Here is a 5,916-nt window from a genome sequence, read left to right as displayed (position 1 = left end):
ATTTTGCATGAGGGATGGAATTTAACCCTTTGCACGTTGCCCCCCTAGAGGGCATTACATTACATTACATTAATGGCATTTGGCAGACACTCTTATCCAGAGCGATGTACAGCAAAGTGCCTACCCGTAACCAGGGATAAGTGCGCTGAAAGACCCTAGAGAGAAGTACAATTTCAACTGCTACCTGCACAACAAAGATAAGGACCAGGGCCTATTTGAATTTTTTTAAACAATATTACAGTATGAGCAAACCCCTTAACTAGCCAAACACTGCTTACCGAGCCAAACTAAAAATACTGATACACAAGAAAGTAAATCACAGAAAGACAACAATTAAGGTTAACCGGGAGGTAGGGAGGGACGGGGAGAGGTGCTGCTTGAAGAGGTGCGTCTTCAGTTTGCGCTTGAAGGTGGGAAGAGATTCTACAGTTCTGACCTCAACGGGGAGTTTGTTCCACCACCATGGAGCCAGAACAGACAGTAGTTGTGAGCGTGAAGTGGAAGTTTGGAGAGGGGGAGGTGCCAAGCGGCCTGTGGAGGCTGAACGAAGAGGTCTGGAAGGGGTGTAGGGTCTGATGATTTTTTGTAGGTAAGCTGGGGAAGACCCCTTAACTGCTTGGAAGGCTAGCACCAATGTTTTGAATTTGATGCGAGCCATGACAGGCAGCCAGTGGAGGGGGAAGTAAGCAGGGGGGTGACATCTGAGTATTTGGGAAGGTTGAAGACCAGACGAGCTGCTGCATTCTGGATAAGTTGGAGGGGTCTGATGGCGGACGCTGGGAGGCCAGCCAAGAGGGAATTGCAGTAGTCCAGACGGGACAGAACTATCGCTTGGACCAGGAGCTGGGTTTTTTTACTAATCCTATAAACATACCAAAAGCTATTTACTTCAAACACAAGATTGAAGATGTAAATTAAAGAAGAGGCTTGTACCAAAAGAAACCCTAAAATACAATACAATTACAAAACGTATGTTTTCATAGTTGAGCACTGAATATCTAAATTTGTAGTTCAAAGATCAACCCATTACTACTTTATATTTGTGCCCAAACTTAATGTAAAAAATCGACAGGGATTCAAATTCCACATTTGTTTTCCCAAAACTAGTCTAATGCAATTAGTTAGCTGGGGATGCACCGCCCACACCCCGTCCCTCGGTGGCCTGAAGGGATCTGGCAATCCGAGAACAACACGCCTTCTTCAAGACATCTCGTCTTATGCTTGTGACTGTGACCGTGATTCCGAGGTGTCTGGGGTGCTGTTGTAGTCCCTCCCTCTGGAGCAGCGAGCCAATAGTGCCGCTCCATGAGAGTCGGCCAAACTTGCCTTTTGGCAGGACTGGGAATCGAACCGCAGTCCTGTCAAAAGCCCAGGTTCTAACCAACCTGCATCACATTTAAGTTAACCACTTAGCTTGTTAGAAAGTGTATAATAAGCGTACAAGAAGTGTACAAGAAGCTTACCATGCTTTACATTCCTTTCAAGAAGTATTTTCTTAGGTAGAGTCCCAACAAAAATTGTTTTCTCAAAAATGACTAAACGGATTACAAAATAAACTTCAACGTAAGTCAGAAAACAGTCGTAGCAGACTTTTTTTCATATTCACATGAGCATGATGATGAATACCAATCAATCAGGAATGAGAAGCATGTGCACAGGGATTGTGATTACCAAAATTTGACACCCATAAATACCATATAACGTGCGTATAATTCCCTTGTTGGCAATGTAAAGAGAATGGCAGAGAAGACAGAGAAAAGAGAAAAAACAAAAGAAGATTTTTTTTAATGGAGCAGAGACTGAAAGGATTCTAACTAAAGTACACTGCTCAAAAAATTAAGGGAACACTTCATCGTCACAGTGTAACACCAAGTCAGTTAAACTTCGGGGATATCAAACTGTCCAGGTGCAATGGAGATGCAAAAGCAAGACAACCGCAAAAAAGGTAATGGCCACAGACAATTGCTCTCTCCTTATCCTTCCTGACTGATTCTTCTCTACTTTTGTGTTCTGCTAGTGTCCTTGTCACTACTGGTAGCATGAGGTGGTACCTGCAGCCCAATCAGGTTGCATCCAGCTCCTCCTCCATCCATCTGCGCCATTGACTGTATTTTTTTCATAGGAGAAGGCACTTCAGCAGCCTCTGCCGAGACTGCCAGGGCTCTGTCAGTGGAAGGTCCCAGCTGCCCAGGGTCCTCACCACCACAGTATTGGAGAAGCAGGAGGCCATTCAGAAGGCAGTGGAGGAGATTTCTTCAACGTTAAAGAAAATTAGTACAAGCCTAAATGAAATCAGCACCTTGCTGAGAACCTTGGCAGGGATCAAATGAATTTAATTCATTTTAATTCCTAATTATTGGGTAACAATTTTAGCATTTAAGATCTGACATACAGCATGCTTCATAAATTCTACCTACCTTTTAGAGGCAGTGGATAAGGAGCTGACGCAGACGAGTTGCCTCCATATTTGGCTGATCGATGGGCAGTTGAATGGGAATTCGGTCATGTAGGCCTCTGGGTTCCTCGGTTATGGGAACCCCATGTTTCAGGGCCATGTTGTGCAGGACACAACCATTGGCCCTTCAACATTCCGCTGGAGTCTTAAGGAGTGTTAATGTGTTAATGGTGTCATCACACAGCTTCAGAGGGAAACTCCTATCCCCTATGGAAAACAATTATTATGCGTAGGTCTGAAACCAAGAAAAGTCTAGCTATATAAATATATATATGCTTGGTATGCCTACCAAAATGTGCCAGTTTATTCCCAACCAGCAAAATCAGCAAAATCACAGAATCATGGGTCCCCCAAGGCCAGGGGTCGGCAACCCTGGTCCTGGAGAGCCGCAGGGTGTGCTGGCTTTCGTCTCCACCTTAAAATAAGCAGCCGATTCAGACCCAAGAAACCAGGTGAGGTGAGTTAACTGTGTAATCAACGGCTTTCATTGATCAATTAATGCCAAGTAACAACGAAAGCCAGCACACCCTGCGGCTCTCCAGGACCAGGGTTGCTGACCCCTGCCCCAGGCCAACTAGCACAACATTCAGCAGCTGGCAATCTGCACAGATAATGGCCCCAATCGTGTTGGGTAGGCCGGCGAGATCGACGAACCCCAGTTTGACTTCCACTTGCTTTCGCGCTGTATGGGAACTGAATATACTCCCGTGTGATATTAATGAGTACATTTTGTGATTCGTCATTTAGTTTGAGACACACTTTTGATCACTAAGAAATAAAAAAATGCTAAATCCAAAAATAAGAGTGAATGGATAATAATAAAAGTACATGGAACAGAGCACTCCTGGAATCTTTTCTGCTCTAATTAAGTATCTAATTAATTATTAATTAATCAGGATTACCTGAATAAAGCATCACCCATTTTACTGTTGAATCTAGTTGGATGTTTTTATATAATATGAATAATAATAATAATAATAATTGGCTTATTAAAATATTTTCTCCACTCTAAATCAAAATAAAATATGAATGAATAGAATATTAAAAGTACAATACAAACTTTATTTGATAAAACTTGATAAATCCCACAATACTTGTGCAATTGCATTTCCAAAGGATTTACGGTCAATTTCATTCGGCTCACGTTTCATAAATGAGGGCCAATGTGTTTATACATCAAACTTCAAATTGTATATTCGAAGTGTGGGCAGGGGGAGGCTGGAGTTTTATTGCCCTGCTTTGAAAATAAGAGGCTGATAGGCATCTAAAATGCTGTTCTCGCGAGTGGAGAGTCTTTTTAACAACCTGGAATTGGCGTTTCGCCAACTGTGTCACAGTTTTTTGTAGTAACTGGCACAGTCGTAGATATTGTCTGAACCACACTTGCATTCAAAAAACGAAAATCGCCAGCCTCATCGTTTCGCTGTTCTGGGACCAATATACAAGAAAAATCTTTTGGTAAGGCAAATGCGCTATTCCAATTCGTCCTGAAAAAATTTGGTAGTTTTTATGAAAAAGATGAGTGAAAATATTAGCATTTTCTATCTCTTTTACAAACATTTTTAAGCGTTTCTCACCCAATTAGAACGCATCCTACTTTTAAACGGAGTAGTGCCTTTTGCAAAAATCGGGTTTTCATGTGCTACGGTTGTTATAAAAATTTCTATTCTCGAGAACGAGGCCCCATTGAAAATGAAAGGTGAAAAGTTAGCTCGTCTGTTAGCCAGACTCACGGAACATACGATTATACATTGCCAGAGCCATATGGAGCCAAAATGGTGAAACGGCAGTTAAGTCCAGCAAATAACTTAACAGCTCTGTTGCCTCCATGTCATGTTGCTTGTGTGTAATGAAAAGGCATAGCCTACTTTGCTATCTCAATAGGCTACAACCAAACAAGACCAGGGGCCTCATTTATAAAACTCTGCAGAGAATCCATACTAAATGTTTGCATACATACAAATGAGGAAGTATATGAATTTCAAAAAATATTCTGATTCATAAAATCTGCTAGCCAGTGCGCATTTTCCTTTTATGAATCCCAAATCAACTTGGAATTGTCCGTGAGTGCATGAGCCCAACACACTGCCTAGTTCACTCCCACAATAAATGGTTAAAGAAACACCCTTAAATAATACTGATAATTACTGAAAATAATTACTTAAAAGCATAGAAATGTCCTTGATAATCCCTATGTAGGCTATGTTTCTGAATGGCAATGTCAGAGCACAAGGCTAAGAAGATAAATTTAGAAAGATAAATAAGAAAGATAATTTGAACATTGATGGAATTGATTCACAAAAGCACATTTATCCTCCTTTAAACAGTTGTATACGTTTACAAAAAATTGCTAACGATCATTTTTTTATAAGGCTGAAATGGTAAATAAATGCGCATTCACCACCAGCCGTATTGCAATATGCTGTTTAGATGACAAACTAGCAATCAGTCTGTGGCCATTTCAGGGGGTTAAGAATGCAAACACCGCAGGGAATTGAATGCTACAGTATTATAGTTATCAAATGTGTTTTAAATCTGAAGCTGTTGGTTCACTTTTGGCTTATTGTATGGTGTTTTTTCATCCATATTTATTTGTTGACATGCTAAATCCAACTACAAGCAAACTGAACATAGCTTTCACACTATGCGGTATTTAAGTAAAATTAAACAAAGCAATACAATATCATTAGGCTATTTATCCATTGGATATTGAAAGTGAAAATGGAAAAATTTGTGTTAATCTCACAACCACGATTGTCCCACGCCATATAAAATGCATTGGCAAAGCTTACCGTTACATAAAAATATATGAAATTATATAGAGACCTGTATTGGCATAAATGTAAAATCATTAGACCAGTCGCCGATGGGAAAATAGACAACAGTGTTATATTATATCAGGGAAATATTGCAGTCCTAGCGGAGTGCATAACCCCGTCTGTAAGATCTTAACAGCAGGATATTTACAGATTTCGATTATTTAGATTTACTACTTCCAGTATTTTTGGACCAAAATAAAGTTTGAAAATTTAATTTGTCAGTACAGTTTAAATAAATACAAAAAGATACGGTCATAAGCAGAATCGGTTACATGGTTAACCATTTAAAAAATGGGATGGGTATCCTTTTACAAAAACTGATGATTTGTCACATCCCTACCTCGATTACATTTCAGAAAGTGGTGCAAATTGCCCTTTGATGTTGGCCTGTTCACCCACAGTGTCGGGAAAGCGTATGTATTGTTGGGTCATTCCAATTATGCCATCCCAAAATCCCCGTCCTGTCCACCAATACCCTCTGGAATGTGCCGGTTGCCAGAATCCCGAGAGTGGTCAAAATCTGTAAAGGGACTGGTATTGGCCAGTTTCTGTAGGTTGGTCGCTCTGTTGGGCCCAATTCAGCACACAATTCGAAGAGAATTGCTTTTGGGAATCAAAATCGGCTCATAAGCCAGTCATCAT

At 40.6% G+C, this 5,916-nt stretch overlaps 1 long non-coding RNA gene across 1 annotated transcript; it reads right to left on the bottom strand.

The window, feature by feature from the left end:
• Positions 1-1,857: 1,857 nt before the first annotated feature.
• Positions 1,858-2,870, bottom strand: LOC133123249 (uncharacterized). Its single transcript, XR_009708211.1, has 3 exons — positions 2,745-2,870; positions 2,418-2,662; positions 1,858-2,253 (listed from the first exon to the last, which is right to left on the bottom strand). It is a non-coding gene; the product is annotated as an uncharacterized LOC133123249 (long non-coding RNA).
• Between the last annotated feature and the right edge of the window lie 3,046 nt (positions 2,871-5,916).

Source organism: Conger conger, chromosome 3, assembly GCF_963514075.1.
Source record: "Conger conger chromosome 3, fConCon1.1, whole genome shotgun sequence".
NCBI lineage: Eukaryota > Metazoa > Chordata > Actinopteri > Anguilliformes > Congridae > Conger > Conger conger.
The sequence above is the reverse complement of the archived record's forward strand: the minus strand, read 5'-3'. Positions and strand labels throughout refer to the sequence as shown.